Here is a 25,807-nt window from a genome sequence, read left to right as displayed (position 1 = left end):
GCTGAGGCAGGAGAATGGCGTGAACCTGGGAGGCGGAGCTTGCAGTGAGCCGAGATCGCGCCACTGCACTCCAGCCTGGGCGACAGAGCGAGACTCTGTCTCAAAAAAACAAAAAACAAAACAAAAAACCCCATAAGCATTGTATTTTTTTTAATGAAAACTATTTTCCAAAACAAAAATAATGAGAAGTATAGCCTTGTTTTACGTTTTTGCAAATCTCGTTAATGCCTGACTTCATAGAAGACAGCTGGATTATCATATCAGTTTCTGATTCAATCTGTTGCAGTATGTTTTCATTGATGTATATGAAGAAAATTTGGCCTCAGGCAGGTATCTCATTAGAAAAGAGAGGACTGGCCAGGCACAGTGGCTCATGCCTGTAATCCCAGCACTTTGGGAGGCCAAGGCGGGCAGATAACTTGAGCCCAGGAGTTAGAGACCAGCCTGGACAACATGGCAAATTTTTGTCTCTACAAAAGACCCAAAACTTAGCCGGGCTTGGTGGCCTGCGCCTGTAGACCAGGAGGAGGCTGAGGTGGGAGGATTGCTTGAGCCTGGGAGGTGGAGGCTGCAGTGAGTAGTGATTGTGCCACTGCACTCCAGCCTGGGTGACAGAAGGAGACCCTGTGTCAAAAAAAAAAAAAAAAAAAATATATATATATATATATAAAAAATAATTTTTAGGCCAGGCATGGTGGCTCACACCTGTAATCCCAGCACTTTGGGAGGCCGAGGCAGATGGATCACTTGAGGTCAGGAGTTCAGGACTAGCCTGGCCAACATGGTGAAACCACATCTTACTAAAAATACAAGAATTAGCTGGGCGTGGTGGCACATGTCTATAATCCCAACTACTCGGGAGGTGGAGGCAGCAGAATCGCTTGAACCTGGGAGGCAGAGGTTGCAGTGAGCTAATGTTGGGCCAATGCAATCCAGCCTGGGTGACAGAGCAAGACTCTGTCTCAAAAAAAACCCAAAATAATAATAATAATAATAATAATAATAATTTTTAGGCCAGGCGCGATGGCTCATGCCTATAATCCCAGCATTTTGGGAGGCCGAGGTGGGTGGATCACAAAATCAGGAGTTCAAGACCAGCCTGGCCAACATGGTGAAACCCTGTCTCTACTAAAAATACAAAAATTAGCCAGGCGTCGTTTTGGGTGTCTGTAATCCCAGCTACTTGGGAGGCTGAGGCAGGAGAATTGCCTGAACCCTGGAGGTGGAGGTTGCAGTGAGCCGAGATCGCGCCACTGTACTCTAGCCTGGGAGACAGAGTGAGACTCCGGCTCAAAAAGAAAAGAAAAGAAAAGAAACTAGCCAGGAGCGGTGGCTCACACCTATAATCCTGGCACTTTGGGAGGCTTAGGTGGGTGGATCACGAGATCAGGAGATCAAGACCATCCTGGCTAACACGGTGAAACCCCGTCTCTACTAAAAATACAAAAAATTAGGCGTGGTAGCGGGCGCCTGTAGTCCCAGCTACTCAGGAGGCTGAGGCAGGAGAATAGCGTGAACCCAGGAGGCAGAACTTGCAGTAAGCCGAGATCGAGCCACTGCACTCTAGCCTGGGTGAAAGTGCGAGACTCCGTCTCAAAAAAAAAAAAAAAAAGGAAGAGAAACTAGGGTGACACCAGCAGAAATGGAAACAAGGGGGTGATCTGGGAAACTATTTTGAAAGTAGAAGCAATGGAAATTAGTAATTATTTGGTAGGAAGATCTGAAGAGTCCTCTGCCCTTCCCCGGTGAGGCACCATGCATGCTTCCGCAAAGGAGTAGGTTGCCCTGCGCTGTAGTTTGCTGCTTGCATTCCTTCTCTCCTAATGGGCCCTGTGCTCCAGGAAGAGCGTGAATGAGAAGAATCAGGGACTACCCTTGAACTTTCAGCCTGGATGACTGGCAGAATATTGGTTGCATTAACAAGTTTTAAAACTAGGAGGAAAAGATGGCCATTACCATTAAGCATCATTAACTGAAGAACAGGGAAAGGTGTCAGGCTATGAATGGGGGGAAATAATGGGTGGACCTTGAAATATAGCACTCTTGGCAAGGAAGTATATTTTTCTAGGTACTAAAGATTTGAGGAGAAATATAAAAAACATCTAGGAAGGATTGCTCTGTTCTTTATTCTCAAGTAATTTAAGTTCAGTTAGGGTAATGTTTTTCAAAACTAGAAAAAAAATTTGTTTAAGAGACAGAGTCGACCAGGCGCAATGGCTCATGCTGGTAATCCCAGCACTTTGGGAGGCCCAGGCGGCCAGATCACTAGGTCAGGAGATTGAGACCATCCTGGCCAACACGGTGAAACCCCAACTCTACTAAAATACACACACAAATAGCCAGGCGTGGTGGCACGAGCCTGTAGTCTCAGCTACTCAGGAGGCTGAGGCAGGGGAATTGCTTGAACCCGGGAGGCAAGAGGTTGCAGTGAGCTGAGATCGCACCACTGCACTCCAGCCTGGCAACAGAGCAAGACTCCATCTCAAAAAAAAAAAAAAAAAAGAGAGAGACAGGGTCGGCTAGGCACGGTGGCTCACGCCTGTAATTTCAGGACTTTGGGAGGCTGGGGCGGGTGGATCACCTGAGGTCAGGAGTTTGAGACCAGCCTGGCCAACAAGGTGAAACCCCATCTCTATTAAAAATACAAAAAATTAGACGGGTGTGATGATGCGTGCCTGTAATCCTAGCTGCTTGGGAGGCTGGGGCAGGAGAATCGCTTGAACCCAGGAGGCGGAGGTTGCAGTGAGCTGAGATCGCGCCGTTGCAGTCTGTCTCAAAAAAAAAAAAAAAAAGTTAGTTGCGAAATATATGTGGTAACATGAAAGTTATACGGTAACGTTAAGGGAAAAATCAGGATGCAAAATTGTATATATATTTACAACTATATATTTTAGACACACACACAAAGACTTGAAGGAAATATACCACGGTGTTAACAGTGGTTATTTCTTGGAGCAGAACTAAAGCAGTTTTGTTTTTCTAGTGTTTTTTTCACTTTTTGAAATGTTCATGAAAAATCAAAAACATGTCATGAGTTGTGTTTCCATAAGTATTTGGAAAATAGCATCTCACAGGGGACAGTAGGTGCCGAGTGTAAAGTTGGCAGGAAGGAGTACAGTGTGAAGGCCCAGAGAAGTACCCTGTGAGGTCACAGCCGCCTCTGCCCCACATTCCCAATAAGCCTGCACTATCTGCCAGCCCTGCAAGTCCTGGGCCACCAGTAAAGTTGTGAAGTATCCAGGTGACTCTGGGGTGACCGGCTCCCGTTGTCACGGCAGTTAGGGGTGGGTGAAGTCAGGTGAGGGGGCAGATGACTCAGCTTCAAGCCCCAGTAACCTACAGATGGGCACAGAGTGGGTCTGAAGTGGAGCACACATTTCTTTTTGAGGCCTGCTTTTCCCCCTTGTCCCTTCTAGCAGGCTGTAGCGGGGAACTAAGGTGGCCAGAGCAGGAAGTCTCCCGTAGAGTCTGCCTCCCCAGCTTAGCAACAGAGGAGGAGGTGGAGTCTGGATTGAGCCCCAAGATAAGGAACATGCAGCAGCTGAAGAGGGAGATCAGAATAAACAGCTGTGCCCCCGGGAGAATGAGCTCCACCTTCCACTCTTTGACCCCACCCCCAATTCCCACTTCTCCCAAGTGCCTTCCTGCACCCCACCCCCATCCACGTACACTCAGTGTTCCCACCCGCTCCAGAGGCCTCCCCTCCAGCCTTGGCTCAGCTCCCTTAGAGCTGCCTTCCTTCCCCCAGTCCCCTGAACCAGAGGCTCTGGGGCCGCTCTCCAGCTGTCTGGAAGGAGTGAGTACTCAGGACAGGTGGCCGGATGGAAAGGGGCCTCTTCCAGGCTGGACTCCACCTGCCGGGCTGGGCCACCCTCAGACTGTCCCCTGGGCCTCTCCAGGAAGGCCTGGGAACACAAGAGAGCCAGGCTGTGGTGGCGAGTCTGGGGAAGGCGGGGCAGGACCTGGGGCATGGAGAGGAGACAGTGGAGTGGTCCTGGAGGCCAGGTCTGTGCACATCTGGTCAGCCTCACTGTGGGTGGGCCTTGCCCTCCAGGAGCCCACAGTCCAGTAGGGGAGACAGACAGCAGGTCCCAGATGTGCCTCCTGAGGTGGTCTCTGCACAGCTCTGGGAGGCCATGCCTCATCATAGCCTCAACGTAGTGTCTAGGGGTACCCCCAGCTCCGGAGAACCACCAGAAGGCTCCATATTTCCTGAGGGTTCAAGTCACTGCCCCAAACACCCCATATTACTTTCTAGACATACTACCCTGGGATTTAAAATTTAAGGGAAGGAGCAGATATTTCTATCTCCTGGAGCTGGACCAACCCCTCAGGCCACCACAAGTATAATGAGCACCCCTTCTTCTGTGCTACCCCCATACCAGCTCCAACCTGAGCGGCAAGACCCAGATGGACCTGGGCACCTAGGGGCTTTGGGGCAGCACTGGTTTCCCACGTGTCCCTCCATATCCTGAAGATGTAGGCCTCCGTGGACGCACCTGTATTCCTGAGCTGTGCATGGCCTCTGTCCTGGGTGCACAGAGGATTGGACCCACAGGGCAGATAGGTGAGTGTTTGCCTCAGGTACATTGGGCATCTTTGCCCTTGGTGGGAGAATGGTTGAAATACGGAGGCATGGTGCATTCCAGAGGCTGCCCGTTGTCCTGGCTGTCTGCAGGGAGGGCACTGCTATCCATCCCCAGTGCCCAGTGAGAGGATTTTTTTTTTTTTCTTTTTTGAGATGGAGTTTCACTCTTGTTGCCCAGGCTGGAGTGCAATGTTGTGATCTTGACTCACTGCAACCTCCACCTCCGAGGTTCAAGCGATTCTGTTGCCTCAGCCTCTCAAGTAGCTGGGATTACAGGCATGCACCATCATGCCTGGCTAATTTTGTATTTTTAGTAGAGATGGGGTTTCTCCAAGTTGGTCAGGCTGGTCTGAAACTCCTAACCTCAGGTGATCTGCTCATCTTGGCCTCCCAAAGTGCTGGGATTACAGGCATGAGCCACTGTGCCCAGCCCCAGTGAGAGTATGTGTGGGGGTCTCACTGCGCTCTTAGTCTCTAATTGCTGGCAGCCTGGCATGGTCTCACATCAGTGTATTTAAATCCCTCCTTTGAGGCTTCCAAGGCTCTCTAATGTCCCACGTCTTTAACAAACTACTAGATAGGTGTCCCCTTCTATAGCCACTGCCAGCCAGCAGACTCAATAAATATATGTTAATAATAGCCAGGACCAGCTACATAGTTTGCAGGGCCCTTATTCAAAAACTGTTAAGAATTTCAAGGCTGCGTGTGGTGGCTCATGCCTGTAATCCCAGCACTTTAGGAGGCAAAGGCGGGAGGATCTCTTCAGGCCAGGAGCTCGAGACCAGCCTGGGCAACATAGCGAGACCCTGTCTCAAAAAAAAAAAAAAAAAAAGAATACAATTACAAAATAAAATAGCTGGTGGTGCCTGCTTGTATTCCTAGCTACTCAGCAGGCTGAGGTGAGAGAATCACTTGAACTCAGGAGTTCAAGGCTGCAGTGAGCTATGATCATGCCACTGCACTCCTACAGTCTTGGCAACAGAGTGAGACCCTGTCTCTTAGAAAAAAAAAAAAAAAAGTTTCAAGATGGTGGTGACAGAGCATTAACCAAGTTCGGGACCCCTCCTGAGCATGGGACCCTGTGTGGCTGCACAGGTCACAAACCTATTTGGCCTTGATAATAGCGAACACGAATGTGTATTGAACACTTGCTGTGTGCCAGACATTGTGCTGGGCTAGGGGCTCACCATGCATAATCTCATTCCTTTTTCTCAACAGCCCTATTATCCCCTACTGTGCAGATAAGGAAACCGAAGCTTTAGCCGAGTCATCTCCCTTGCTGAGGTCATCCCGCTCCTAAGTGCTAGAGCTGGGAACGAAACCCAGCCCGTCTGTCTTTGGAGCCTGAGCTCTTACCCATGCCTGTGGGCAGCTTCAGCCTTCAGCGGCAGGGAGGCTGCTGGCGGAGGGCAGCTGCTTCCCTTGCCACCTTCTGCCATATCATGAGCAGGAAGGAAGATGAGGCAAGAAATAGCAGCCGACAGTGTGGCAACAGTGACCGTGGTGGTAAGGTGTCCAACCCAGCAGAGGCGATGGGCAGACAAAAGTGAGATGGGCACAGGAATTGTCTGAGCTGGAGGTAGCTGATAGACAGCACAGCTGTGCTCTCCACACCTCGTCCAGCGTGGCCATCGCCGAACCCACTCCTCTCTCCCGTGATGTCACCTCCAGCTCTGCCTCTCTCTTCCTCTTTATGACCACAGTTTCCTCTCCCCAGCTCTCTCTTCCACTCCCTCCCTGGCCACCCTCCACCAAGGAGGTCATCAGGTCTCTTCTCCAGCTGTGTCCTCAGTATTCCCATACTTAGCACCATAGTAATAGCAGCCACGATTTAGTGAGCACCTACCACATGCCAGGCACAGTGCTAGGGACTTTACCAGTTTGTAATCTTCTCTCCACAAACTTGTAAGCAATTTTTACCCCCATTTCATAATGGGCGGCCAGGCATGGTGTCTCACGCCTGTAATCCCAGCACTTTGGGAGGCCAAATTGGGTGGATCACCTGAGGTTGGGAGTTTTGAGACCAGCCTGACCAACATGGAGAAACCCCGTCTCTACTAAAAGTACAAAATTAGCTGGGTGTGGTGGCGGGAGCCTGTATTCCCAGCTACTCGGGAGGCTGAGGCAGGAGAATCGCTTGAACCCGGGAGGCAGAGGTTGCCGTGAGCTGAGATTGCACCATTGCACTCCAGCCTGGACAACAAGAGCAAAACTCTGTCTCAAAAAAAAAAAAAAAAAACAAAAAAAACCTGAGGCTCAGAGAGGCTAAGAGATCTGTCCAGGGTTACACAGCTGGTGAGCAGTGGGGAGGAGATTTGGGCTCTGGCATGAAGCCCTCCTTTCTGCCCTCCTTACCACTTTCTGCCCTCCTTACCACCTTCACCATAGGATGGGTTGACCTAAGTACAGTGGTTTCCTGAGCAGGGAAGGAGATATGCAATTGAGAAATGGTCAGTTCGAGGGAGGAATAAATTGGGTATCGTGAGAGAGACATTCACCTGCAACCTCATTTGGCATTAGGTGGGGGTGGAGTCAGGGGTGTCTTAACCACCTGGAAGGCACTCTGACACTTGGGAAGCTGGCCTGATGGAGGTGAAGGGCTGGAGACATGGATGAGGACCAGGCCCCTTTTTCACGCCTTTACCCATCAGCATCTTGGCACCAAAGAATGGGCTGGGATAGGCACTAGGGGAGGTTAGGCTGCTGTAACACAGACTCCAACAAGAGTGGCTTAACAAAATGCCAATTTCTCCCATACAGATCCAGGTGGGTGATCTGACCCCTTGGCGATGTTGAGGACCCAAGCCCCTCCTGTGCCCTTGCGTGTGGGAGATGGCATCCCACCATGGCTTCTGGGTCCGTCAGCCAGCCAGTGGGGAGGGAGGAAAGTGATGAGAAAGAAAGGGCACTGCCCTTCCTTTTCAGAGCATGACCTCAAAGTTGCCAGATGACATCCCTTTGGTCACCAGCTGATCACATGCCACACTTAGCTGACAGGGAATTTGAGGAACATACATAGTGGAGCTTCTAGTACCAAAGGTACAAGAAGGGAAAGTGGATTTTAGGGGACAGTTGGCAATCTTTCCCATGAGATCTAGATGAAAAGGGGCTGGGGAGCCTGTGTCATGTCGGCAAGGATGGCCTTCCTATGGGGACCTGCTGGGAGAAAAGTGTTGCCAGCTGGACTTCTTTTTGTGAGGGGCCTAGAGCAGAGGGGCCAGAACCCCCTTGGCTAATGCCGTCACGCTGGACTCCCTCCCCTCTGGTCAAAGGTGGAGGGTCTGATTCTCCCTCGCCTTGACCAGAGGCCCTTTGGAGGTCATCATGGATCCCTTCTCCTAGGAGCACCCTGTAGCATCAGGGTGAGGTTCATTGAGGAGCACCATATTTTCCCCTTGGCAGGGGGGCAGTGGGGGGAGAAGATCTGTGCTGTTCTCTGAAGAGGCAGAGGAGGGTCACATCTCCATCCCTTAGAGAGGTCATTGAGAAGGTCAAATGTAATGTGAGTAGGGTTGAGGCAGGGAGGTCAAGGTTTGCCAAAAATAGGGGAAAAAGAGGTTTATTTTCAAACGTGACCTAACGATAGATGGCTTATCCCTTTGGTCACCAGTTGGTCACAGGTCACATTTAGCTGACAGGAAGTTTGGGGAACATACGTAGTAGAGCTCTTCTCTGGAAGTGGGAATCTCCATGTGGCTAGAGGCTGACAGGCAGCCTTGTGGGTCCAGTGCTGACTCATTCATTCACTCATTCATTGATTCACTCATCCACTCAGTGTCTGTTTATTAAGTGCTTACCATGGATACATCGGGTACCATGTTCCGTGTGTGTGAAAGAGGAAAGAACAAGACGGGCACGGTCCCTTACCTCTGTAGCTTATAAGCCTTGTTTTCCCCGGTTCCCTTTCTGCCTCCCTGGGGAGGAGAGACCAGGCCATCACAGCTCTGAGAGAGCCACCCTGTGACTCAGAGCCCAAAAGGCCCTAAGGGAGCCCATGAACACATCTGATAGGCCCTCACCTCTGAGCCCGCCATCCTGGGGTGGCTGGGGTGCAGGATGGGCCAGAGTGCCGGAGGGGAGGGCAGTGGAGCATTGGAGGTGCGGTTTCACTTCCCTCTCACACCAGGCGTGGAATCGGATTTTTCTCAGTTGGTGAGGTGTGTGACTTCTGTGAGCTGAGGGGAGATGTCCTCACTCACCCCTCCTCCAACTCTAGCTTTCCCTCCAGTGTTCCAGGTTGGATGGGATCTCTCCTTCCCATTCTTCCCATTACCCGTGGCCCTAGTTCACCAACTGCACCTCTTTGCTCCAGGAAAGAAGGTGGTGTGGCAGTTGGAAATCTCTGTGGAGACACTTCCTCTGTGAGGCCTTGGTCTCTCAGACTTCTCCCTGGGACTTGGCTTCCTGGGCCCCTCTTGGCCTTGCTGGAAGAGAGGCCCCCCTGCCCTGGCCTGCTTGGAGAGCTGTCAGGCTCCCTGTTTCCTCTCACAGTTAGATCCCAGACCTCCTGTCTGCCTGTGTGCATGGGTCACTCTCACTTTATTCCCCAAGGCATGGCCTCATTCAGGCCCTGCTTTCCTCCCTGGACTTCTTTTTTATTTTATTTGACTTTATTTTTTGAGATGGAGTGTCACTTTGTCACCTGAGCTGGAGTGCGGTGGCGTGATCTTGTCTCACTGCAACCTCCACCTCCTGGGTTCAAGCGATTCTCCTGCCTCAGCCTCCCATGTAGCTAGGATTACAGGCGTGCACCACCACACTGGGCTAATTTTGTATTTTTAGGAGAGACGGGGTTTCTCCCTATTAGTCAGGCTGGTCTCAGGTGATCTGCCCTCCTCAGCCTCCCAAAGTGCTGGGATTACAGGCATGAGCCACTGAGCCTGGCCCCTTAATTTTGTATTTTTAGTAGACACAGGGTTTCACTATGTTGGCCAGGCTGGTGTCAAACTCCTACTCTCAGGTGATTCACCTGCCTCAGCCTCCCAAAATGTGGAATTACAAGCGTGAGCCACCATGCCTGGCCTGCTTGCCTGGACTTCTGAGTGGCCCCAGCCTCCCAATGTCACTTCATGCTTTCCTGCTACTGAACAGTGCCAGTGGCATGGCTAAGGAGAGGGACCCTCCTCATCACTGAGGGCGGACTGAGATCCTCACAAGATGCAGGTTCTCCGTCCATGTCACTGGAGGCGCATAAACCCCTCTGCTTCTTCCATACACCAGCTGTGTTATCAGGGTGAATTCTTTTTTTTTTTTCGAGACTGAGTCTTGCTCTGTCACCCAGGCTGGAAATGCAGTGGCGCGATCTCCGCTCACTGCAAGCTCCACCTCCTGGGTTCATGCCATTCTCCTGCCTTAGCCTCCCAAGTAGCTGGGACTACAGGTGCCCGCCACCATGCTTGGCTAATTTTTTGTATATTTAGTAGAGACGGGATTTCACCATGTTAGTCAGGATGGTCTCGATCTCCTGACCTCGTGATCCACCTGCCTCGGCCTCCCAAAGTGCTGGGATTACAGGCGTGAGCCACCGCATCCGGCCATGGGGTGAATTCTTAACCTCTCTGTGCCTCAGTGCCCTTATCTGTAAGTTGGAGATAATAATAGTATCCACCTTACAGGGCTATTAGGAGGATTACATGAGTTGTTAGGAAGCTTTATGCACATACAGCACTCAGAACAGTGCCTGGCCCTAGTAAGTGTATTAGGCTGTTATTATGACACAGGTGTTTGCCTGATGTAAACACTGGCAAAACTTTTAGGCCCCAATGCTAGTATATCAACCTAGGGATCTAGGCCAAATAAAATAATAAAACCTTCAGAGTCAGTCTTAACCTACAGATTCCCCCATTGTACAGTTAAGATGGTCAGTGGCAGGGTCAGGGCCCTGCTTGCATCCTGTATTTTTTGCTTTTAGTGTTGGATTTTGTACTTAGTGGGTGTTTAATAGATGATAGATGGTGGATGGATGAGTAGATACAGACTGGCATTTACAGGTACCCAAAGGATACGGCTGCCCTAGTTATTATAATATTTAAATAGTACCAGTTCTCACTATTCTCACCAGTTATATTCTGTACAGTCACCACGAACACAAAACTGGTGAACACTGGCCCATTGCTCCTAGGGGAAATACAGGGTTAGGTTTCTGTGAGCCACTGGTCACAAGATTTTCATCAACTAATCAATACATACCTTTGTTTTGTGTGTTTCTGTTTAAAGACACCTTATTGAATATATAGTTGACTCATTAACATTGAACTCATGTCCCACAGCACGATAATTCATGCCCAAACAAACCTGATCTAATGTATTTTCTCTGTAAGGCGCATACAGTCATCTTGTGCTTAGAAACATTCGCCAGCACCTCAGTCCTAGGCTTGGGGGCCATTTTAAACAGCAAAATCAATAAAAAAGCCAGCAATGCAGAAAAGGTGGCACTAAGTAGACTGTGACAAGGACACTTGTTTACATTACGAGAGCTGAAACAGGCAGAGCACTGCCCTGTCCCACCTCAGCCAGGAGCATGCATGTTGGGTGACTCAAATTTTTCATGGCTGGCCGGGCGCGGTGGCTCACGCTTGTAATCCCAGCACTTTGGGAGGCCGAGGCGGGCGGATCACGAGGTCAGGAGATCGAGAGCACGGTGAAACCCCGTCTCTACTAAAAATACAAAAAAAAAAAAAAATTAGCCAGGCATGGTGGTGGGCGCCTGTAGTCCCAGCTACTCGGAGAGGCTGAGGCGGGAGAATGGCGTGAACCCGGGAGGCGGAGCTTGCAGTGAGCCGAGATTGTGCCACTGCACTCCAGCCTGGGCGACAGAGCGAGACTCCATCTCAAAAAAAAAAAAAAAAAAAAAAATTTTCATGGCTTTGTGCATGTCTGTGAAAGATGACAAAGCACCTCAAGTATTGATTTTGGGGTCACAAATTTTAGCAAGGAGGCAAATTCACAAATACAGACTCCATGAATAATGGGGATTGACTGTACCTGTACATGGTCCCCCTCTTAGTCCTATCCCTGCAAGATGCAGCCATCTGCATATCTACTGCCTGGCCCAGCATGGGGCCTCCAGCACCCTGAGCCAGCTCTTAGGCCAGCGCCATCCCACTTGTTGACTCTCCCATATCTCTCCTGGTGGTATAAATGTTGCTGCCCTGGCTGCACTGGCGGAGGGGTGAGGAAGCCCTGCCCTGCCACCTTTCCCCTTACGCTACTTCCCCACTGCACATGGGGCCTCCCTTGCGAGCCAGACCCACGCATGTGTAAAGGAAGGTGGATGACACACAAGCAGAGGCCACCTGTGACTGCTCCAGGCCAAGTGCTGCATCAACACCTGGGGAAGACCCCCTGGCGGTTTGGGGGAGCCTGTTTTGACCTGATCTTTATTTACCCCTCAAAGGAAGTAAATAAATAGCTCTTTGTGTCTCTTTGTGGATGTACCTGTACCACACTGGATGTGCCCGCTGCACACCGTTAAAAACCATGACCCAGCCCCAGAGGAAGTGGTAATACAACGATTGTTTATTTTCCATTTATTCTTATATCTCCTCCCCGCCTCCATCTTCCACCCTTTTTGTGTGTGCTGAGAGGTTTTCTTTACCAACCTGGGATCCAATCATTTGTTCATTCATTTCTTCATTCACTCATTCCAGTGTGTACTGAACCATCATAGTGCTAGATACTGGTAAATATGAAAGATATTATAGGAGAAAGTGAGGGTGCTTTGGCCTGTGGATTCAGGCCAACTTGGATTCAGATCCTTGGAACTATTTCCTGGCAAGATGATCGTGGATCTCTCTCAGCAGAATCATGGGCAAACTTCAGCCTTGTGGAACTCAATCTGCAAATTGAGATCATACTGTCTCATCTCACAGGACTGTTTCAAGGATTAAAGACAGAGCAGTGATTTCCCCATGGTCAGCATTTAATATGTGATACTTGCTTCCTTTAAGCTAGCAAGGTGGTAACAAAGTTTGGAATTTTCCCTCCGTCCCTTTTCCCTGTGGCTGCCAGCCTCCTTCAGCCCTTTATGGGCACCCACCTGGATTACTGTGCATTTCTAAAGCTCAGAGACTGTTAGAGGCTTCCTAGGGCCTGCAAAATCAAATTCACCTTCTATTGGTGTTCTGTTCTCCTAGGATCTGGGCTCAACTCACCTTTCCAGGCCTTTACCCACAGCGAATCTTTATAACTCTCTCCCTGCTAGCTAGATCTGATAGATCCTGGGGTGATCCTGCTTCCATTGCGTTGTGCACACTGTCCCCCTTCCTGGAATGCCCTTTATCCTCCTCTCTCCGTCCAAACTTGACCAGTCTTCAAAGCCCAGTTTAAATCCACTCAGCTCCTCCTCCCACGTACCCTGCCTCCTGGGTGGTGTTTCCTAGTGTGTATTATGTGTGGATAACAACACCTATTATTGTCCTTACTAGACTAGGAGCTCTTTGAGGACAGGCTCTGTGTCTCATTGGTTTCCACCCTTCTCTCATTCATTCAGCACATGTGAAGGATGACTGCTGTGTGCCTTTGGGCCCGTCCGTGTTTCTCCAACAGTGCCCATCACTCTGTAGGATATCCTCTTAGGAAAAGTTGGTCCAACAAATGAGTGAGGGGAAACAGAACAGAAGGTGGCAAATACTAGTCCCCCTTATTCACAGATCCCTAGTGGATGCCTGGAACAGCGGATAGTACCAGACTCTCTGTATATTATGTTTCTTCCTATACGTACATACCAATGATAAAGTTTAATGTATAAATTACGTTCAGTAAGAGATTAACCACAATGACTAATAATAAAACAGAACAGTTATATATTGTAATAAAAGTTGTGTGAATGTGGTCTGTTTCTCTCTCTCTCTCAAAATATCTTTTTGTACTGCACGATGGGTAACTGAAACCAAAGATAGTGAAACTGAGGCTGGGCGCGGTGGCTCACACCTATAATCCCAGCACTTTGGGAGGCCAAGGCACGCAGATCACCTGAGGTCAAGAGTTCGAGGCCAGCCTGGCCAACATGGAGAAACCCTGTCTCTACTAAAAACACAAAAATTAGCCGGGCGTGGTGGCACGTGCCTGTAATCCCAGCTACTCGGGAGGCTGAGGCGGGAGAATCACTTGAACCCAGAAGGCAGAGGTTGGGGTGAGCTGAGATTGTGCCATTGCACTCCAGCCTGGGCAATAAGAGCGAAACTCCGTCTCAATAAATAATTAATTAATTAATTAATTAATTAATTAAATAAAGTGAAACTGGATAAAGGGGGTGACTGCTCATGAAGTCTTGGGGTGCTGGCTCTCTGTGCTGTGGGAATTCTGAGGGAAGGGGAGTAGGGGAGGCTACGGGTGAGGGGAAGGCTTCCCGGAGAGCCGAGTGGTCTTTAGAGGTGAACTGGTAGAGTTTGGAGGGCTGGGATGCAAGGCAAGGGCAGGGTAGGAGCCATGACCATCTTGGCAAGGCCAGGGACTCTTGCTTCAGCCCCTCACCATCATCCAAGTGTCTAGATCTGGGGAGGGCATGTGGATGAAGGCTGGAACCATACAGAGTCCTTCCGGAGCAAAGGAGGACAGAGAGAGAGAGCCGAGAACCTTCTGCATGTTGGGTCAGATGCAGGCGCCACGAAGGGCTAGGGAAACGTGCATTCATTTATTAAGACTTTGTTCTGGCCAGGCGCGGTGGCTCACGCCTGTAATCCCAGCACTTTAGGAGGCCGAGGCGGGTGGATCACGAGGTCAGGAGATCGAGACCATCCTGGCTAACACGGTGAAACCCTGTCTCTACTAAAAATACAAAAAATTAGCCGGGCTTGGTGGCGGGTGCCTGTAGTCCCAGCTACTTGGGAGGCTGAGGCAGCAGAATGGCATGAACCCGGGAGGTGGAGGTTGCAGTGAGCCGAGACTGCACCACGGCACTCTAGCCTGGGCGACAGAGCAAGACTCTGTCTCAAAAAAAAAAAAAAAAAAGACTTTGTTCTTAAGGTTTTTCTTTTTTTTTTTTTTTTGAGACAGAGTCTCACTCTGTTGCCCAGGCTGGAGTGCAGTGGCGCGATCTCCACTCACTGCAAGCTCCACCTCCTGGGTTCATGCCATTCTCCTGCCTCAGCCTGCCGAGTAGCTGTGACTACAGGCGCCGGCCACCATGCTCGGCTAATTTTTTTGTATTTTTAGTAGAGACGGGATTTCACCTTGTTAGCCAGGATGGTCTCGATCTCCTGACCTTGTGATCCGCCCACCTCGGCCTCCCAAAGTGCTGGGATTACAGGCGTGACCCACTGCTCCCGGCAAAGTTTTTAAAAAAATTATAAAATGATTATTTTTAGGAATTTGGACAATATGGAAAATAGGAAAACGTTAGAAAAATCACCCATAGTTCTTATCACCCGAAGACAGCCCTGGTTTACATTTTGTGATTTCCTTCTAGTCTTACATCTTTATTAATTTAAAAATTATTAATTTTTAGATTTAACTTTTAAATTAAATTAAATAGTAAAAATTGTAATTATAAATATAAAACAAACTTCCTTATTGTAAAAACACATTACAAATAGGAAGAAAATAAAAGTTCAAATTCCACCCCAATCATTAAGTCCTATCCCTCAGGGAAAATCAGTGTTAAGGGTTACTAGATGTCCTTCTGAACCTTTTTTTCTGTACCTACAAACTCACTGATAGTTTCATTCTTTTAAAATAGGATCATAGAATACTGTTCACATGCAATCATTTCTCTTTTTACAAAGTTAGGACCATTTTGCATGCCTGGTGTTATATTTCCTTTCTTTTTTTTTTTTTTTGAGACAGAGTCTCGCTCTGTCACCCAGGCTGTAGTGCAGTGGTGCGATCTCGGCTCACTGCAACCTCCACCTCCCGGGTTCAAGCAATTCTCCTGCCTCAGCCTCCCAAGTAGCTGGGACTACAGGTGCACACCACCACATCCGGCTAATTATTTGTATTTTTAGTAGAGACGGGGTTTCACCATGTTGGTCAGGCTGGTCTCGAACTCCTGACCTCAAGTGATCTGCCCGCCTCGGCCTCTCAAAGTGCTGGGATTACAGGCGTGAGCCACCGCTCCAGGCCTACATTTCCTTTCTGTTTTACATTTTTTATGCTACGTGAATTTACTTAAGTATCTGACATTATACAAACTGAATCCACATTGATGATCTACTTATTTATAGATTGCAATTTTATAACAACTGTTAGAAAATATGGAGTAGTTTGCCCCAAAACACAAGAATATCTAATCTGTACATTTTAGAACATGACTTTAATGTTCCATTGATTAATCAAAATGATTTGAAAACCTTAACATTTAATATTTAGTTACAGTATTTAAAAAGTAGTGGGAGATATCTTTTTCTTTTTCTTTTTTTTTTTAACATGGAGTTTCGCTCTTGTTGCCCAGGCTGGAGTGCAATGGCACGATCTCGGCTCACCACAACCTCTGCCTCCTGGTTCAAGTGATTCTCCTGCCTCAGCCTCCCGAGTAGCTGGGATTACAGGCATGCTCCACCACACCTGGCTAATTTTGTATTTTTAGTAGAGATGGGGTTTCTCCATGTTGGTCAGGCTGGTCTTGAACTCCTGACCTCAGGTGATCTGCCCGCCTCAGCCTCCCAAAGTGCTGGGATTACAGGAGTGAGCCACTAGGCCCGACTGGAGATAGCTTTTTCAATTTTGTGTCAGGTATATAAAACTAAAGGGAAAGGCATTTTTCTGAGATCTCTCAAGTGAAATAAAAATGGCCTCTCGGGTGCTCACTTCGGCAGCACATATACTAAAATTGGAACGATACAGAGAAGATTAGCATGGCCCCTGCGCAGGGATGACACGCAAATTCGTGAAGCGTTCCGTATTTTTTCCTGGCTAACACAGTGAAACCCCGTCTCCACTAAAAATACAAAAAAATTAGCTGGGCGTGGTGGCGGGCGCCTGTAGTCCCAGCTACCGGGGAGGCTGAGGCAGGAGAATGGCGTGAACCCAGGAGGCGGAGCTTGCAGTGAGCCGAGATTGTGCCACTGCACTCCAGCCTGGGTGACAGAGCAAGACTCTGTCTGAAACAAACAAACAAATAAATAAAGGCCTCTCAGGTGAACATTTTACTTTTATTTATTATTTATTTTGAGACGGAGTCTCATTCTATCACCCAGGCTGGAGTGCAATGGTGCGATCTCGGCTCACTGCAGCCTCCGCCTCCCAGGTTCAAGGGATTCTCCTGCCTCAGCCTCCTGAGTAGCTGGGACTACAGGCATGTGCCACCATGCCCGGCTAATTTTTGTGTTTTTAGTAGAGATGGAGTTTCACCAGAGTGGCCAGGATGGTCTTGATCTCCTTACCTCGTGATCTGCCTGCCTTGGCCTCCCAAAGTGCTGGGATTACAGGCGTGAGCCACCACACCCGGCCACATTTTGTTGCTAAAATATAAAATGTTAATTATTATTTTGGAAAAAGTTAAAATTTCCAGCCTTTGCCTTCTACCTACACAACATTTTAATAAACTGTTTTTTGTATGTCAATATATAGATTTCTTAAATGCCTATGTCACATTCCACCCATATTTTACTCAGGTCATCGCACTATTTCCAGACACTTCTGTTTTGGGCTAGGTCCGTGAGACACAATGCCTGCCTTCGGAAGCTCACAGGCTGATTGGGACCCCACAACCTGACCAGTTTCCACTTAGTGCAATACATGGCAGTAGTGGATCTTGTGCTGGATGCAACGGAAGCTTGCAGGATGTGGGGTGGCTGGGGATGCAGTCAAGGAAGGCTTTGTGGAGACAGGACATTTTTGCAGTGGAGCTTGAAGGACAAGCAAGAAGTCCCAGATGCAGAGGCCAGAGGACTGAGTGGAGAACTGCCAGCAGCAATGTGACTCATTATCAGCCAGCTCCCCTGGTTCTGTGGTTTGTTTCTGCTTTTCCTTTAGAGATGACGGATTCTGCGAACAAGAGCTCCAGCTGTTTATCAGGGGCCCTCCCAGGCCCCAAGTGCCAGGGGCTCCCACTCCCTGCTGGAGAGGCTGTGGGCCCCTGATTAGGGAGACAGCTGAGGCAGGGGACCATGGGCACTGCAAGCGGGAGTACTGGCAGGGCAGAGTGAGGGACGGAGGTGGAGACCTGCAGGATGCTGTGTTGGGGAGGGCCAGGGCAAGGGACAGAAACAGACCTTGTCCCTCTGTACTCCAGGACATGCCCCTGCCCTCCTCTGCCTGGTGAGATGCTGCTCTATGAAGGCCCCTTCAGATGTCACTCCTCTGTGACTCCATTCATTTATCTAACGTTTCCCCCTGGCATCATTCAGAAATAATTTTTCTCCTTTGCCCACTTAGCAGGTCATTATGTTGTAGTTGAGAGTGTGAACTTTGGAATCAAGAATAATAATAGCAGACTGGGTGTGGTGGCTCACGCCTGTAATCCCAGCACTTTGGAAGGCCATGGCGGTTGGATAACTTGAGGTCAGGAGTTTGAGACCAGCCTAGCCAACATGGTAAAACCCTGTCTCTACTAAAAATACAAAAATTAGCCAGGCATGATGGTGGGTGCCTGTAATCCCAGCTACTCGGGAGGCTGAGGTGGGAGATTGCTTGAACCTTGGAGCTGGAGGTTGCGGTGAGCCGAGATGGCACCAATGCACTCCAGCCTGGGCAATAACTCCGTTTCAAAAAAAAAAGTAATAGATAGTAATAGCAGCTAACATTTATCAAGCATTTACCATATGCTAGGCACCGTGTTGAGTGTTGTGAGTCTTCTTTCTTACTTAATACTTCCCAACCGTCAGTGAGGTAGGAATTATTATTATCCCATGTTGTAGAGGAGGAAACTGAAGGACAGAGATATTAGTAAACTTGAATTATCACAGCAGAGATTCAAACCCCTATCTGAATCTCAATTTCCTCATTTATAACACAAAGATGAAAATAATACCTTTTTATGTTGGCCAAAAGATACAAAAATTCAGCTAGATGGGAAGAATAAGTTCAAGAGACGTATCGTACAACATGGTGACTATGGTTAGTAAAAAACATACTGTGGCCGGGCGCAGTGGCTCACACCTGTAATCCCGGCACTTTGGGAGGCCGAGGCAGGTGGATCACCTGAGGTCAGGAGTTCAAGACCAGCCATGTCAACATGGTGAAACCTCTTCTCTACTAAAATACAAAAATTGGCTGGGGGTGGTGGCACACAGCTGTAATCCCAGCTACTCGGGAAGCTGAGGCAGAATTGCTTGAACCCGGGATGCAGAGCCTGCAGTGAGCTGATATCACGCCACTGCACTCCAGCCTGGGCGACAGAGTGAGACTCCATCTCAAAAAAAAAAAAAAAAATTAAAAAATAAATAAAATAAAAACGTATTGTATACGTGAAAACTGCTATGAGAGCAGTGTTTATGTTCTCACCACACACACAAAAATATGTGAGGCAATGCATATGTTAATTAGCTTGATTTAGCCATTCCACAATATATATATATTTCAAAATATCACATTGTGCCGGGCGCGGTGGCTCACGCTTGTAATCCCAGCACTTTGGGAGGCCGAGGTGGGTGGATCACGAGGTCAGGAGATCGAGACCACGGTGAAACCCCGTCTCTACTGAAAATACAAAAAATTAGCCGGGCGTGGTGGCGCGCGCCTGTAGTCCCAGCTACTCGGAGAGGCTGAGGCAAGAGCCTCATGGCGTGAACCCGGGAGGCGGAGCTTGCAGTGAGCCGAGATCGCGCCACTGCACTCCAGCCTGGGCGACAGAGCGAGACTCCCTCTCAAAAAAAAAAAAAAGAGCCTGGATTCATCTGTGTCAGGATAGCATATAATGAATCTGGTAGAAGCTTGGATCAATTTGTATGTGCAGCTCCTTTTAGTTCCAGGTCGTACTATGCATGAGAAGAAAAAAGGATTTTCTGCAAAGATCTTGTACATAATTCCACATTACCCACATTTTAATAGCGAACAACCACCAAGGGCATAAGCAGAAGTCCAGCATGTAGAAATTACAAGTTCTCAGAACTCCTTCACTCATCACTTTATTTAATTTATTTATTTACTTGAGACAGAGTCTCGCTCTGTCTCCCAGACTGGAGTACAGTGGCGCCATCTCTGCTCACTACAACCTCCACCTCCCGGGTTCAAGCAATTCTCCTGCCTCAGCCTCCCGAGTAGCTGGGATTACAGGCACGTACAGGCACTGGCTAATTTTTTTGTTTTTGTTTTTGTTTTTAATTTTTGAGATGGAGTCTCTTTCACCCAGGCTGGAGTGAAATGGTGTGATCTTGGCTCACTGCAACCCCCACTTCCTGCCCCCACCCCACCCCAGGTTCCAGTGATTCTCCTGCCTCAGCCTCCCAAGTAGCTGGGATTACAGGCACCTGCCACCACACCCAGCTAATGTTTGTATTTTTAGTAGAGATGGGGTTTCGCCATATTGGCCAGGCTGGTCTCCAACGTTATGCTTTACAGAAATGAAAAAGTCCCAGATCATGGATTATATTCAGTTGTCCTGTCTCCCCAAGTTTTGTTTAACCTGAAATGATTTCTTAGTTTTTGTCTTCCATGACATCAACATTTTTGAAGACTGGGCAAGGAACTCTTAAGCAAAGTCTTAAAAAATGAGCGAATGCAGCTGGGCATGGTGGCTCAATGCCTGTAACCCTGTTTGACAGGGCCCATCATGCTCCGAATTTGACAGATGAGGAAATGCAGGCATGGAAAGGCTACCTTGCTCAGGACCTTACCTCAAGATGATCCTATGACATTTTCCTGGTGTATTTCCTCCTCGCTCTGAGTCTTTGCAGGTTTCTGTAGAAGGGAGCTCAGCGCCAGTGAGTGCTGTCGTCGGTGGCCTCCTACTCTGAGATTTTCAGGGCTTGGGAGTACCCCTCTCCCTCCACTGCCTCAGTTTACACCCATCTATTCATGGCTGTCTGCATTTGCAGGTGGAGGGCTCAGTACTCTGCATCTTCAATTCTGGGATGGTGGAGGTAGGAGGATTTTGGTCCTTAATGTTCACTGCTTCCTTCCTTCCCACCAGAGCAATTTACTAACGCTTTGTATCTCACACCATGCCGGAGTTTCTCCAGTTAGGGCCCGTTATGTCAAATGTATCATCTCCTGCAGAGTGTATCAAAAATACATAATCCCGGACCCCACTCCAGACCTCCTGAGTCAAAATCTCTGGTGGAGTGACCAGGGCTGGCCTCTTTAATAAATTCCCAGTTAGTCAGGCTTGGTGGCTCGTGCCTATAATCTCAGCATTTTGGGAGGCTGGGGCAGGAGGATTGCTGGAGGCCAGGAGTTTGAGACCAGCCTGGGCAATAAAGTGAGAGCCCATCTCTACAAATAAATTTTTAAATTAGCCAGGCATGGTGGCCTAGGTACTTGCTGTGGTCCTAGCTACTTGGCAGGCTGAGGCAGGAGAATTGCTTGAGCCCAGGAGTTTGAGGCTGCAGTGAGCTGTGATTGCACCAACGTACTCCAGCCTGGGTGACAGAGTGAGATTCTGTCTCAGTCAATCAATCAGTCAATGGAAATTCATTCATTCATTCATTCATTCACTACTAGTTATTCTTACAGATTTGAGAATCACTTTTGAAAGCCTTCATTTGATCCTTGTGAAATGACCGACTGACTGCTTGGATGAACTCCTGAAGTGTTTCTATGGAGGACAGACCAAGAGGAAACTTAGTATTTCCTCTCAGTTTTCCTGTGAAACTAAAACTGTGCTAAAAAACAGTCTATTTAGAAAAAAAGAAGAAGATCGTTGCCTATAGAGGAACTAAAGAATGTTGTGGAATGTTGTAGGGCTTCACCACCCGGAACCGCCTCAGTGCTGATGGCAGTGATGTCACTTTCAGTAGGAGAAGGTGTCTGAGCAGGTCCCAATCTATCTGACTCCTGCTGACCTTGCCCAAGCTCTGAGAGCCTGGGGGTGACAGAATTCTGACAGTTGCTCCACCCCGCAGAGGAGCACAGCTGTTTCCCCAGCCCCTCATTCAGCCACCTGAAATCATTCACAGTTTTCCTGTCAGTTAACCCGGCCCTGCTGCAGTGTGGGAAGGGGCCCCGCTAGATGGGGTGGGGCCATGTTTCATTTACTATCGGGCTTGGTGTCTTTCCTTGGGCCTCAGCTGAACAGGTGCAGGCCGAGGCAGCTGGGTGAAATGAGGACAATCTTCCTCTCCCTTCCTCCCTCCTCTCCTTCCAACTCCCTCCCCTAACCCAGCCACACGAAGCCACATCCCATTTCCTCCCCCTCATTCAAAAGCTTCACTCCCTACTCTGTCTCTCCATGCTGCAGAGGGCAGTGCCCCAGGGCAGGGGACACAGTTACGGGAAAGTGGAAAGCAGTGGGTTTCCACTGCCCCCCTCCCTTTCTGTTTTATTTGGGGGGCATGTGAAGAGATGGAAGTGTTGTCATGAGAAGAGAGGGAGGGCTCTCCCAGGTACTACCTAGGTCACTGACTTTGCCTGCAACCTCTAAGCTCACAAAAGAAACCACTTATGAAGTTGATAACCCATCCCCTTCAGGGCTGACTCCTGCTTCTCCTCTAGGAGAACGAACATGGGGGTGCCTGAGGGATGAAGAAATCACACCCAAATCCACATTCTAGAACAAAGGTTCTCCAAGCTTAGCCTGCATTCCTTGGAGGGCCTGTTAAACACTGATTGCTGAGAGATTCTGATTCAGTAGGACTGACTGGGGCCCAAGAATCTGCATTTCTAAGTTGTTGATGCTGCTTCTACTGGTATAAGGACCACACTTTGAGAATCACTATTCTAGGGCTTCCCTTAAGGTTTTTGTTTGTTTAGTTTTTTGAGACAGGGTTTCGCTCTATCGCCTAGGCTGGAGTTCAGTGGCACAATCTTGGCCCACTGCAACCTCCACCTCCTGGGTTCACGCGATCTGCCCACCTTAGCCTCCCGAGTAGCTGGGACTATGGACATGCGCCACCACCCCCGGCTAATTTTTGTTTTGTTTTGTTTTGTTTGTTTTGAAACGGAGTTTCGGTCTTGTTGCCCAGACTGGAGTGGAATGGCGCAATCTTGGCTCACTGCAACCTCCGCTCCCCAGATTCAAGTGATTCTCCTGCCTCAGCCTCCTGAGTAGCTGGGATTACAGGCGCCTGCCACCACACCTGGCTAATTTTTGTATTTTTAGTAGAGACAGGGTTTCACCATGTTGGCCAGGCTGGTCTTGAACTCCTGACCTCAGGTGATCCGCCCACCTCGGCCTCCCAAAGCCCTGGGATTATAGGCGTGAGCCACCGCTTCTGGCCCAATTTTTGTATTTTTTGTAAAGACGGGGTTTCACCATGTTGCCCAGGCTGGTCTTAAACTCCTGGGCTCAGGCAATCCAACCGCCTCGGCCTCCCAAAGTGCTGGGGTTATAGGCATGAGCCACCACACCCAGCCTCACCTTAAGGTTTCTGATAAGTAGGCCTGACCTAGGCACAGTTGAGGGAAGAGCAGTCCACTCAAGGAAGTTGAGCCCCCAGCAGTGACCCTTATCACTCAGGCTCTAATCACAACCCTTCCCCCTTACACTTCTGTATAGCTTAGCTACATTTGGATGGGACTCTGGCTTAAGAGAAGAAGGCGGAAAGAAGACTCTCTCTGTCTGCATGTTCCCTATCCCCACGGGCAGCCCCCCTCCAAGCAATACCTCCCTCCATCTTGAACCTTTTGTTTCTAGAGCTCCTTTCCTGCCAATTATAGGGAAAGAGATGCCCCTGTGTTCCCTGAAGTTTACCTTTCAACTATATTCTGTGGAATGTTAGGCAGTGGTGACTTGGGAGGGATCCACCATGATGTAGCATGAAACTGCTCAACTATAGATAGGAAATGTTCCTGCTTCTGTAAAAACAACCAACCATAAAACCATAAACGAATATATACACAAGTATTTACATGCACATAGACCCTTTCCAGACCAATCAACAGCAGTTAGCTCTGTTGGAAGATTTCAGCAGGATAGAATATTTCACTCTTTATTTTCTCTAATCCTACAGTTTAACAAGCCCATCTTACTTTGTAATTAAAAACCAGCCTACCTTACTTTGTAATTAAAAATGAACACACTGCAAGTAAAAGAAAATGGTGCAGCTCTGGAAAGCTGCACACTAAGCTGTTGACAGTGGGGACTAGGGGGTGAGGCTGAGGGTTCTGTCACTTTATACATACACACTCTGGACTGTTTGAATTTGTCTCAAGAGGCACTTTTTCTTTTTCTTTTTTTTTTTTTTGAGACAGAGTTTCGCTCTTGTTGCCCAGGCTGGAGTGCAGTGGCATGATCTCAGCTCACTGCAACGTCCGCCTCCTGGGTTTAAGTGATTCTCTTACCTCAGCCTCCCGAGTAGCTGGGATTACAGGCACCCGCCACACGCAGCCAATTTTTGTATTTTTAGTAGAGATGGGGGTTTCGCCACGTTGGCCAGGCTGATCTCGAACCCCTGACCTGAGGTGATCTGCCCACCTCGACCTCCCAAAGTGCTGAGATTACAGGTGTGAGCCACCGCGCCTAGCCAAGAGGTACTACTATTTTTTATATTAAAAAATAAGGTAGAGATATAGGCAATAAAGGAAACAGAACAGCCTCCTTTCTTCTTCTCCCCACTTCCCCCAGCCCCCGGCTCCCCCGCCAGCTGCTGTCCCCAGCCTTCACACCCGGCCAGCTGCTCTGCCGGCTCATTTCTTCCTGTCACCGTCAGGTTTCTTCACTGAGTGGCCTTCACCTGCTGTCTCCGTTTCTTCAACAGCCACTCTTTTTATTTTAAAGCAACATTATGTGCTTTTGTTTGTGGATCACTAGCATTCCAAAAAATAAAGAAAATCCCATAGACTTTAAAGCAGCATCCGTGAGCTGCTCTCAATCCTCTCCAGCCCTTTCTGGCTCTCACAGCACACGCATGTCCTTTCATAATTGTAATCTGCACAAATGCTATTTTGTGTCCTGAACTTTTTTACGTCACCTAATTTTATAAGCCCGCCTATGTATGGACACAGCATCATTTTTTCTATGAATGGTACTATGGTTGCTTAGCCAGGCCCTGATTGTCAGGCCCTTGGGTAGTTTCCAATTTTCTGCTATTTATTCATTCACCATTTAACCCCCTGCATTTGGGCTCCGCCTCCTGCCAGTTTTTAAAAATTGCCCGTTTAAAGGTCAGTGCTATCAGACTTCCCTCCAATTCTACTAGCCTCTGCTCAGTCCTTGACTAAGCCCTTGTCCTGACTTCAATTGGACTTGGCCTTACTAGCCACCCTCACGGCCATCCACCCACCCATCTGTCAAGCTCTTGGTGAAATCCCAGCCTCCCTTCATTTCCTTTTGTTCTTTTTCTTTCTTTAATCATTTTTAAAAACACAGACCTTTTTACATTTTTGTTGTAAAACAATAAAACAACCAATAAGTGTACAATATAGAAAGTAAAAACATGTTGTTTCAAATGTTAAAATTGACTTATGAAGCATATATAGACAAAAGAATATAAGTGCATATATATGTATGTAGGTGTATATATACATGTGTGTATGTATATTATGAAGTAGTATAATAAAACTAAACATACCCTGCAACTTGAGAAATATGTCACCAGTTATATAGGAGCTTCCTGTGTTCCCTTTTCTGTGCCATCCCTCTAACAAATCTCATTGAGATACTATGAATTGTGTTCATTTTATCATTCACCTAATTAATTTTTTTTTTTTTTGAGATGGAGTCCCGCTCTGTCACCCAGGCTGGAGTGCAGTGGCGCGATCTTGGCTCACTGCAAGCTCTGCCTCCTGGGTTCACACCATTCTCCTGCCTCAGCCTCCCGAGTAGCTGGGACTACAGGCGCCCGCCACCACACCCAGCTAATTTTTTGTATTTTTAGTAGAGACGGGGTTTCACTGTGTTAGCCAGGATGGTCTCGATCTCCTAACCTCGTGATCCACCCGCCTCGGCCTCCCAAAGTGCTGCAGGCGTGAGCCACTGAGCCCGGCCGCCTAATTAATTTTAATAATGTGTGGACTTGAAGAGATTCCATGTAGACAGTCATATCATCTATTAATAATGAAGTTGGTTTTTTTCAATTCTATACCTTTCATTTATTTTCCTTTGCTTTGTGTTTTGCTAGAGCCTCCAATTTAATGTCAGCTAGAAGCAAGGACAACAGGCATCCTTGCCTTATTCCTGAACTTAAAGGATAATGCTTCTAATGGCTTCCCACTCATAATAATGATTGCTGTAGGTTTAGGGTA

At 48.3% G+C, this 25,807-nt stretch overlaps 1 protein-coding gene and 1 non-coding gene across 2 annotated transcripts in view; both read left to right on the top strand.

The window, feature by feature from the left end:
* The window catches only part of CCND3 (cyclin D3), a 114,307-nt gene that overhangs the window by 12,401 nt on the left and 76,099 nt on the right, over positions 1–25,807 (top strand). The window lies entirely within an intron of this gene.
* On the top strand, positions 16,326–16,432 carry LOC116460568 (U6 spliceosomal RNA). Its single transcript, XR_004245857.1, has one exon. It is a non-coding gene; the product is annotated as a U6 spliceosomal RNA (small nuclear RNA).

The sequence above is a fragment of the Hylobates moloch genome, unplaced genomic scaffold, assembly GCF_009828535.3.
Source record: "Hylobates moloch isolate HMO894 unplaced genomic scaffold, HMol_V3 SCAFFOLD_20, whole genome shotgun sequence".
Lineage (NCBI taxonomy): Eukaryota > Metazoa > Chordata > Mammalia > Primates > Hylobatidae > Hylobates > Hylobates moloch.
This window is presented reverse-complemented; position numbering and strand designations above follow the sequence as displayed.